The following is a 12,205-nucleotide window of genomic DNA, read 5'->3' on the forward strand; positions in this document are numbered from 1 at the left end:
ACACGTCGTAAAGTTATTCGTATCGGTTTTGCAATGAGGATCAGTACTGTTGTAGAAAATGCAATAAAACTAGTATCTACGTTAATCTTTAAGACATAAGAAAGATATATCTTTTTGAATTATCCAAATCGGACCATTACTTACGAAGATATTAAGTAATAAACATAGGCCGTTTTTGCCGCTAAAAGTTAACGTACGCAGGGCCGCGTGACGTCACTATATCCGAATCGAGCGCAGCCGGCGTACTATTGGGATGGAAAATATTTTTTTCCAGCTAAACTATCAGTTTTAGAAAAAAACTTTTAATGACATTTATTCATCAAAATAAAGTAACACATCGACCAGTAATTTTTAAAAATAAAAATTGTGAAAAATAAGTATCGATAGCGATACTGGACATAGGTCCAAAGACCACATTTTCATAGGATTCGGTGGAATGCGGAGACGTGGTTGGGGTGAGTGTAACTTTATGATTGTTTGTATTGAATACATAATAAATAAATGAGTATTTCTCAAAAAAAATGTACGTAACGAAACGGTAGTAACGAAATAGTAAGGCCATAAGGCTTGTTATACATTGGCGAAATATTGTGAATGCTCTTCATTTATTCAATTCGAAATATTTGTAAGTATGCACCCAAATACGGGGTAATATTAAGGGGTTAGAAATAAAATAAGGGAGTAATCATTCATACTATTTTAATAAAATTATTTTTGTTCCATCATGTTTATCCATTTTGAGTCGTTCTCTGTGAGCTTTTTGCCTTTCGGCATTGGTTTTTGGCGGCATTCCTAAAAAAACAAAGGAAGTAATCACATAAAAACGTAATCTAAATGATTTGATTATTTTTTGCTGGTGGCACTTCTGTAAAGCAGATAGTATCCAATCCTTTTGTTATTGACGCTCTATATTTTTTTAAATAAATTAAGTAGTGAATATTTCTATGCTTAGTCAGGTAATAACAGTATACACTCAGCTTTATGTTGTACTTTTTCGTAACGTAACGAAATTCGTAAAAAACGTAACAAAATATTAGACAAAATGAGATCAGAAACAAGTATTTTTTTGATAAAAGCTGTTACAGCAAATATAAAAGCTTACTAAATGTTCGTACCACACGTATTACAAAAAATGGTTAAATGAAGACTTACCGTTCTATATAAAATCGCTGATTTTACTTCCTGTTACGAAAAAGTAATCCCACAAAACACACACGTTTTCACTAATTTTCGCGATAGATGTAATAGCGGAGAGACGTCAGGCCAACAGCCATTCGGAGTGCAGCTATTGTTGTCCGTGTAAAATAAATACGGAATTGTTCAGAAACCATGGGAAAGTAGAAATAAATCGTAACTAAAGAGTAAATAACGAAATAGTAAATGAGAGCGACTCATTTTGTTTTTTTGCTTTAAATTGCCAATTCATTATGACACCCCATAGAAAATCAATTTGATACAGAAACTGCGATTACTGTAGAACGATAATACAAATAAATTTACAATAATTTAGTTACGTATCGCATTTTATGAAACAAAAATACATGAAAAAGCTAGGGTGGCAAACAGGTTTTTGTATGAAAGGTAAAAAACGACTATTTTTAAAATATCTAAATATTTGGTAATAAGTAGGATTATAGCTATAATTCTTCGTTATCTAAAAGATTAATATTCATCCTTCAAAATTGTGTGTGTGTTTTTTTTGTGTGATGATTTATAAATATAAAACTTTTGAACTGTTTCAAAGCACACTTTTTTTTTTCAAGATGTACACTTTTTTTGAGAAATACTCAAATAATAATACAAAATATGAGTGCTAATAACCAGTTTCTGGCCTAGGGGGGGGGGGGGGGGATAAGTAATACCCAGCTTTTAGCCTGGGGGAGGGGCAAGCCTTACCCAGCTTCTGGCCTTGGTGGGAGGGGGGAGAGGCAATTCATACCCAGTTTCTGGCCTAGGGGGGGGGGGGGGGGGGGGGTTAAGTCATACCCAGCTTCTGGCCGAGGGGGAGTCATACCTAGCTTATGCTTATGGACTGGGGGCTTACCCAGCTTTTGGCCGAGGGGGAAGTCATGCCCAGTTTATGACCTGGGCAGAGGAGGGGGGCGGGGGAGTCATACCCAGCTTCTAGGCTAAGATTAAATAATTTCCAGGAGGGAGCAGCTGTCCTTTCCTGCAGCAGCTGTCCTTTCCTGCAGCAGCTGGCCCGCCCATGGGAACGGCGAATAGATGTAGGTACGTAGGTTAAACTCAGAAAAACCAGCCAAGTGCGTGTCGGACTTACGCACAAAGGGTTCCGTACCATTGATTTATGAATTTAAAATGATTTTTTTCAAATTTAAGTTATTTGTATGAAAGATTACGCGGTAATAAGCGGTTTACGATTTACGAGGTATTAAAAAAAACTACTTACTAGATCTCGTTCAAAACAATTTTCGTTGGTAGTTTTTATAGTAATGTACATCATATTATGTTTTTTTAGATTTTTCATTTTCTTATTTTAGAAGTTAGAGGGGGGGGGGGGGGCAACTTTTTTCCACTTTGGAAGCGTCTGTCACGCAAACTATTCGGTTTAGAAAAAAAGTATTTTAGAAACCTCGATATCATTTTTGAAGACCTATCCATTGCTATCCATAGATACCCCACACGTATGTGTTTGACGAAAAAAAAATTGTTGAGTTTCAGTTCTAAGTATGGGGAGCCCCCAATATTTTTTATTATTTTTTTATTTTTGCATCTAAATCCTAATGCGGTTCACAGAATACATCTACTTACCAAGTTTCAACAGTATAGCTCTTATAGTTTCGGAAAAAAATGGATGTGACAGACGGACAGACGGACGGACGGACGGACAGACAGACATGACGAATCTATAAGGGTTCCATTTTTTGCCATTTGGCTACGGAACCCTAAAAACTAAATAACAGGTAGGTATTGCGTGTACATCGAAATGATCTTCATAGCAATGTCTTGCTTGTAGCCTAGGCAGAGTGTATCTGCCTCAGCTATACCTTATTGTTAGAAGTAAATAAATTAATACTTATACATTTTTATATTTTACTTGGAAGAAGATATGACTAACAACACTTATGAACACTTTATTTGAATAAATCGCCAAATATACCACCGCGGAGACCCCAATCGCGTCTCCGCGTTCCATTGAATCGTATGAGCGTATGGATTTTTTGCGATATTTTTCACAATTTCTATTCTTAAAAATTACCTATCGATAGCTTACTTTATTCTGATGAATAAATGTCATTACAAGTTTTTCTCTAAAACTGATAGTTTGGCTAGAAAAAAATATTTTCTATCCACGCAGTACGCCGGCAGCGTTCAGATCGGATATAGTGACGTCATCGTTCCCGCGCCGGGCGGTCAGTGAACTTTTTTAGTAATTTGGCCATAACTTCGTCAATTTTTGTCGTAGAACAAAAATTTTTGGACTGTATATTAAGGATTTCTTAGCCCTATAAACCTGCATTCACAGCTAAAAATCGAAATGATCCTCATTGCAATGAAGAATGTTCACTAATTTTGTTTTTTAGCTTTCTGTATTCTCTGTTAAAAATAAAAAATACACGTGAAAGAATTATTTCGATACGTCAATTAGTTTCCAAGATATTGAATTTTAAAAGTGCGGGCGGCGGCCGGCCCGCCATTTTATGCGCGTGACGTCATATTACAGTGACTGGCTCATATTTGTATGGTTGGAATCTTGCAAGCTGAATTAAGACCCACTTCCAGGCAACCGATTAAGCTGAAATTTCGCAAACACATGTGATTTGGATGACCATGAAATATTATGATGACATGGAGCTGATCTGATGATGGAGCTGGAAGGTGGCCATAGGAACTCTATAATAAAACGACTTAAATGCATCGAGTTTGGGCTCGTTCGTTTTGTATTGATGAGTATTTTAACTCTATATACTTAGATTAATAAAACCTAGATGGATAGTCTTCATACAAACGCTTCGTCAAGAGTGAGGCAAAAATCTTATGTCATTAGTGTCAATTTTGTTGGGGAGTGTAGACAGTGAAGGCGATTTTCCCGAAAGTAGGGAAATTTTTAATACGTTTTTAATTATTTTATAACTAACAAAAACAAAACGCATCATGTACTTACTTATTTATTGAATTCAAAGTACCTACCTAATTACAATAAGATAAATCGACTTAAAAGTCTCGATTTCATAAAAAAGGAAGTGTATTTGTACGGCGAACAATTGGGAAATAAATTTTCTTGTTACTGGTATCATTCCCGTATTTAATTTTTGAAAGCCAAATTCAAGCAAAATACGCGTCGAATCGTAGTACTTACTTATGAAATGTAACACTGGTCACTTTCTTTAGTTTTTCTGATGTATTTAGACACCCTTTCACAGCACAAACCGTCTTAATTAATTAACACTGCAGTACACGCGCCCCTTTTTTTACACCAATACACGCGCGGCCTACTCTGGTAAGCCAATTTAAAATCACTGTAAATCAGTTTGTAAACAATTTATGAATAATATTACTATGTAAATGATAAAAGTGTTTATTATAGTTCTTTTATAATCAAAGTTTCTTTGTATAACTATTTGGGATAAAACATTATAAACAGATTAAAACGTTGTAAATGACATTGGGAACTTTTTGCCCCACTTTTCGAAAAGTAGCGGACACAAACGAAACCTATCACAGATGATACATACTAATATCCAATGAATTTCCGTGCATTTTTTTTTTCTCTCTTATATGGGAATATTGAGAAAATGAAGTTTTAATATTTTATTTTATTTTACATTTAGGTAATATTTTTGACGACCTCCGTGGCGGAGAGGCGCACACACCGGTTTTCAAGGTGTGCCGGGCCAATCCTGAGGTCCCGGGTTCGATTCCCGGCCGGGACAATATAGAAAACGATCTTTTCACATTGTCTCTGGTTTGGGTGTGTTGTGGTTCGTCGTTCCCGATTTCCATAACACAAATGCCTTAGCTACTTATTTTGGGTTGGAGTAATATAATGAGATGTTGTCTAATATTAATTTAAGTATTTATAATATTTTATTTATTTATATTATTTTATTTATATTTTTTATTTATTTATATTATTTTATTTACTTTTATTAGTTACTCTGCAATGCCAAACAACATAACATGTAAAAATATCAAATCATTTTAGGCAAATATATTTTCAACTTAGACTCGTCATATCTCAGAATTCCCATATCTCACAACATAGCGCTTTAAGTGAATATACCTACAAGTATAAAGCTTTGAAATAAAATACGTTTCATCTTTGTCCGCCGTGGGGCATTTTCTCATATTAAAGTTCCCAATGTCCTTTTTTGGACCAAAATTGCACTCTGAGATCCATGTTAGCAAAAAAAAAATTACTGAAAAAATATAATTTGTTTTTTATCTGTCATAGTATTCAAGACTTTCTACTGCCTGGTACATGGGGTAAATCCATTTTTTGCAAGTCTTCCATAATTTTTTTCGTGAGTGACTTCGGGCTTTTGAGTAGACCCGCAGTTTTGACGGCCAATTTTAGAAAAGTGCGTAGACGCCTAGCGACCCAAGCTTTACTGGCTTATTGACAATTTAGTCAACGAGGCTTTCCTGGAATGCCAGCTCTCTGGCGCAAGTTCTTAAAAAGTTATAGCGTAAAATGTTACCCTGGTCTACTCTAGTAGGCCACGCGTGTACTCTAGTGTTAAAAGTCGTCGGACATGTTTACCAATTTTTCACTTTGACAGTTCATGTGACGTTTACGAGTAAGCCATTCTGGCTTACTAAAATCTGCCTCACCTTTCGTGCACTGACTATCTATCTAGGTTTTATTAATCTAAGTCTATATAGTAATCGGGGTCTAATGATGGAGCTGGAAGGTAATTCGCAATAAAACGACACAATCGCATCAAGTTTGGGTTTGGTTCAATTTTAATTTCTGTGATGGGTCTGGGTGTTAATATGTATAATAAGTTTGTATTTACAAAAAAAAAATATTTAAGTATGTTTATATCCGTTTTCTAGTGAGCGGACGCTGTGAATGTACGTCACACGGGGTCACGTGACCGTCGGCGGGACTCAATATTTAAGCGAACTTTGAATGCCTATAAAATCATAACTACTTGGTATTTTTGAATGAAATAAAAACTAATGTATTTGTAAATGTAAAAGCTTAACTGTAACATAGGTTTCAAGTGATTTTGCATACCTAGTAACATTCTCAATTACAAAATAATATTCCATGTCACATCCATGTCACTTTGCCAGCCCTAATCGCGCCCATTGTCAGTAAGACAGCTGACGCAAGAAGTCACAATGACATATTGTGTACACAAAACATTTGCATATTTTGCATACGATTCTAATGATTGCAATAATTACAGTATTGGTTTAACTCGCGTCTGTTACCGGTAAAGAAACTGAGGAAGACATTATTTGATGTTTTGCGTGAGAATTAATTTAATGTCAGCCAGTTATGGAGAACATGTTTTTATGTTATGCGCTTAATCTTTCACTTTTAGGGCTTTACACACAAACATCAAAAACGTTTAAACGTAACCGAAAAAAATATCATAGTTTAGCTTGAGCTTACTTACCCTACTAATTGAAAAACTGTACACCTGAAACGTTTTACGATACGATACGACATCAACAAAATAAAATCAATCAAGGAATCCTTTTAGACCAATCATAGGCTTTAATCTTTTCTCAAGTTTAGATTCATATCTGAGCTTCCAAAATGCGTTTCAAAATAAGGTCGCAAATTAAAAGTCTTTATGTTCAGAGTGAAAGAGTTTATAAAGATCCACTGAGGTTTAGTCCTAAAAAAAACAGCAAGCTTCCTTGCCAGATATCTTGCGATAAATTTTAACAAAATACCTATTCCAGGTTTAAAAATCTGCAAATTGAGCACTTTGTAGTCAACTCACATCAAATACCTACGTCAATGTCAGTACCCGAATAGTTTTTTGCTCTTACACCGTTTTGTTTATTATGCACATGGCATACATACTAATTCGATTCGACTGGCGATTGTAACCTCCGTACGAACTTCGCAAAATGTGGTTTACACCTGCCTTTTCGACTTTTTTACGCACAAGGAAACTTGTGAAAATTTTTACGGCCGAACTTAATTTAGTTAATTAATTTTGCGGTTGGTATTTATTTGTTTTAGTTCCTAAAAAATACCAAACTAATACTGGCTTGTACCATCTTATTGTAACTTTAACAACCGTCAAAAATCTGTCAAACACCATACAAAAAACACCGGTTATCGTTTAGTTATCGTTAAAGTTAATAGGTGGTGCAATTCAGCCTAAGAATCGATGAAATACCTAGATTACTATTATTAAATTACAATAAATAACTCGAAAAATTAAGTGACTCAAAAGATCTCTACATAAAGGTAATTATAGATTGTGTAAATCAAAAGCATTCAATTTTCAGTTTAATCATGATAGCGATAAAGTCGATTTGTGTAAAGTCCGCTAAAGCTCACTGCTTGATGCCTAACGGTTGGACTCATCGAACTGGACGACCTGTGGTCATGATTTGGAAAATAAAATGTCAAGACCAAAGTGGTCTGCAGTTTTTGATATCCTGCATATTGGTTTCACTTCATAGCTTGCTTGCAAATTATCGTTACTGTCAGTTCAAATACGTCCTATGTCAAATCCAAATTTAAAAAATAAACAGGTTTTTGTGTCTCCTGAAAACCTACTGGTGTAACATACATCCTTTTGAACTGACAGCGACGATATTTGATTTTAATTATTCGCACAAGCAAGGTACGATACGAAAATAAGAGTATGAAATCACTTCAGTTACCGAAATCAACAGCTGGATTTAAATAATAAAAGAGGTTTCAACCTTGGATAGGGACTACCATTTCTTTGTGGAAAAAAAAAACATACCAACCAAATTGAGGACCTCCTCCTTTCGTTGAAGTCGATTAAAAAAGATTAGGGTTAGGAAAGATTCCTTCCTTAAAAGTGACATTTACTTAAGATAATTTTCAATTACATGATTTGATTAAGTACCTAATTCCGCTTCAATAAAGACAATTCATGTGTGTTTTTTCCATTTATTAGTAAAAGTTGAACCAAGATTTGGTGTTACAAACCGTTGCACTCGTTAGGCGCAATGAACATAATTTTTGACATAAACTTACCATTGTCTCGGAGTTGCATTACGAAAAATTTGATCTCATACTTGCAACAGATACGTAACTAAGTATAAAGAAATAACAGTAAAATCTTATATTACCGTAATGACATTATTGAGTAAATCATTTTCTTACCTCAACAGGGAAACAGGCATCTTGAAGGGCATCAATGTAATCATTTTCTAACTATTTTGTAAGTTAGCTTTCGAATAAAACGACAGTAAACCAAGCTAAATACTGTGGTATGTCTTAGTTGTAAAACGTACATTTCTGCAACAGGATGTAAAATCTGTCGTGATGATCAGCAGAGCAAAGAGTTTTTCAAGATACAGATGGCTTTAAAAAGGGCTATTGGCTAAGGGCTAAGTGCCAAAACATTGGTTAAAATTTGATTTTGAAAGAAGTAATAAAAGCACTCTTTCATGTCCTTATGTATATTTTGCCTCTAAACTGACTTGAGGTGTTTCAATGATAAAATTTGGGTATTCTCTATGGAATATTCTGTCAGGTATGTACAGCCACAGAATAAGTAATAGTACAGGTACAGAAGGATTACTCCGCAAGACGATTTAAATAAATGCGAGTCTTGCTACGACGCGATACAGTGGAATTCAGCTCGCACAGCACTAAGTACCTACAATTTTATTCACCTACAAGTTTTGTCTCTTTCTATCGCGTGCCTCTGAACTCTTCTTACGCTGTTAGGGTTGCTGTCTAGTAGTGTCTAGTAAAAAAATAATTATTCTACTTATTTGTAATGAGGTACGTATGTAGGTAAGTACGCATTGATTATGGAAAACCTTGGGAGAGGCCTTTGTCCAGCAGTGGACGTCATTTTTGGCTGAAACGAACGAACGCATTCTAAGCAGTAGTCATGGTAGGTTAGGTTCCTATACTATCCTAAGAATTATTGATTACCTACATGGCCAACATACCTTTCAGCATTTTTGGGAAGCGAAAAAAAAGATAAATCCGGTAGATTTCTTTTCGAATTTAAACACCCGAACGCCGCACAATAATATTTCTTTCTCTTTATGTCCATTTTTAAATAATACTTCGATCATAGAATTAGGTACTACAACGCACGCCAGCGTTTGTGCCAGCGTCCTGACGGGCGCGCGCGTGACACTCGACTGATATAATACCCGCCGGCGGGGCGCTTCGCTGTAGGTAATTATCGGATGTACCGCGCGGAGTGAGCCAGGCCTGGTACAGCTCTATGTTGTAATATGTCTTAGCGTATTCACTTTAATTATATTTGATACTACTCATCTTCTAACCGAGACTAAGATCATTACAGAGGTGGCTCGGTAATAGTACAGATTCTCAATAAGTCCCGCTAGGCAGTCGTTAGACCAGTTTTTGTGGCACTAGCCATTTAGTTACAGTTCGCACCGCTCACTAAATTCTAGACATTATGGCGCCAGGGAAGATTTAGTTGGAATATCAGTAAATATATGTTTTGAATGTCATTTTAGAAACATTTCGTAGCATTTATAACAATATTTTATTCGTAAATGTGTCATAATAATTGTCCTAAAGATACTCTGTTTCTTGTTACGCTTTCATATTGTGTAAGCCACAAGTCCACTTTGTTTAATAACATAGATTAAACCTTTTACTCGTATGTAATAAAACTATACAAACTGTTAATAGTGCTTACTTATTAATTCATAAATACGAAAACCAATACTTTAAAACTTACTGTGAAAAATCCTTGACCTTTATTGTGAAAAGAAGCTGAAAACTTGATTCCAAATTAAAACATTCAAGCCCTTGGGAATTTTTGAAAATAATGAAATTTTTGAGATTCATTCCACTGGTTTTAAACTAAGGCTGTGTTGCATCACCTTACTTTAACTTTGACAAGCGTCAAAAATCTGTCAAACTCTATACAAAAATCACCGGTTATCGTTATAGTTACGATTAAAGTTAGGTGGCCGTGGGCAATTCAGCCTAAGAGAAGAATGGTTCGACTGCTCTGTGCTCTAGCTTGCTCAAAGTGAAGTGGTTATGTCATTAATAAGGAAGATCACTTAGGAGATAGCCTGAAGGTTGCTTTTGTTTGATAACCTGTTTACATAACCGCAATAACGGTCCACCATAATTGTTACTTACACTTACGCCAATCTAAAAAGTTACTGACTTTAATTATCATATTGATAAATACCTAAAGCTTCAACCACACCAACGCGTGCAGATCGCCATCGCCGGCGCGATCAAAGGCCAATGACAGGTAGCGCGACCCATGACAGTTCACGCGACCTGTCATTTTTCTATGATCGCGACATGATCGCGCCCGCGATGGCGATCTGCATGCGTTGGTGTGGTTGAAGCATAACAGAAGATTTCCTGAAAACACTTCATTTTCATCTTAAATTCATTGTTCTGACAACGAATTTAAGATGCATTCTCTGGAATGCTAACAATAGATATAATAGCATTTATTTGTCTGTCTGAAAAACAAACATTTTTATTAAAGCAATCTTAATTAACTATTTCAAAAATAATTAGTCATTACTTATCTCATAATGTACTCATCATACATGAAACAAGACCGTAACCTTCATTGTAATTGTACCTTAACTTAAGTTAATAACAATAACTATTTGAACGGATTTTCACACCAAAACTTCTAGATTGCACCTGTGTCTTAAATATCACTTATTTAAGCTTTGTTTGAGCAATTAAAATAAACTTCAAGGCTCACTGGAGGAACGAGAGCGTGGGACAGTTTGTGTAGTTAATGCTAGTGTGCCCACTGCCCTTATTTCGAAATGTGTCTAATTTGTCAACGCTTGGACCTTAGTAGTATGTTAAGTTGTAACTTTGTTTTTGTTCATCTTATCAATATAAAGAGCAGTTTTACATCTGCGTTGTGATCTGAAAAACCTCAGTGACTTTCGTTTAGCATTTTGAACTGTTTAACGCGTGTTTTTATATCGTACCGTTAAAATAACGTTGACGAATTTTGGCAAATTAATTAAATACGATAATTAAGCAGATTATTTTTTTGTAATTGATATTAACTAGCTAAATATTTTGCCAGTTGCGTAAGGTTGCTAGTGTACTAACGTCCATTTTATGTTTTTTTTATATTTATTCTACTAAAATTAATGTGCCTTCTACATCTGTATGACAATTAAAGTAATGCTTTGGGAAACAATAGAATAACTTACATAACTCTTTAGCTTATTCTTGTTAATCCATACGATAAGCGTCCATATTATAATTGCTAGCTATTACAATTTAAAATGGCGGAGATCTTCCATGCCGACAGGTTGTCAATTAGATAAGACTCCATCTTGCGATGTCATCATGTCAATCTGTCAAATGACTAGTTGATGGCAATGGCGGTGGCTCTGTCTCTAATGAAGAGACTTTGATTTTGGCTTCAACAAAAAGCAACATAAAGTTACACACATGTTGAACTAAAAGTGAAACTGTACTTTAAGGCTGAGTTGCACCACCTAACTTTGACCGTAACTATAACGATGACCGGTGTTTTTGTATGGAGTTTGTCAGATTTTTGACGTTTGTTAAAGTTAAATTAAGATGGTGCAATCCAGCCTAAATGACTTTGGTATGTAATTTTAAACAAGTGTTCAACACGCGTGTAATGTTTATTAGTATAGAGATAAGTTCTTTCATTTAGGCATTATAAAACGAAACACGACACCCATGAACTAATTTAATTAGTTTCAAACCTAATTTGGTATAATATTGAAAATGAACTACTAGCAGACTTGAATCTATGCCAGACTCCAAATCGAGTTTGAGCTTCGTTTCATTATAACAAAACTGTGTAATATGCGGTATGTCGGCCGTTTGGTGTAGTGGTTCAGAACGGACTACTATGCCGAGAGGTCCCGGGTTCGATTCCCGGCCGGGCAGAAATTGAAATGATGAATTTTAATTTCTGTGACGGGTCTGGGTGTGACTATGTATAATATTTATGTATTTAAAAAAAAAAAAGTAGGTATATAAGTAGTATATCCGTTAAGCTAGCACCCATAACACAAGCATTAAGTTGCTTACTTTGGG

General features: G+C 35.3%; 1 long non-coding RNA gene across 1 annotated transcript in view; it reads left to right on the forward strand.

Moving 5' to 3' along the window:
• Positions 1-12,205, forward strand: part of LOC135082247 (uncharacterized) — a 75,397-nt gene that overhangs the window by 61,992 nt on the left and 1,200 nt on the right. The gene's annotated exons all lie outside the window — the stretch shown is intronic.

The sequence above is a fragment of the Ostrinia nubilalis genome, chromosome 21, assembly GCF_963855985.1.
Source record: "Ostrinia nubilalis chromosome 21, ilOstNubi1.1, whole genome shotgun sequence".
Taxonomy (NCBI): Eukaryota; Metazoa; Arthropoda; class Insecta; order Lepidoptera; family Crambidae; genus Ostrinia; species Ostrinia nubilalis.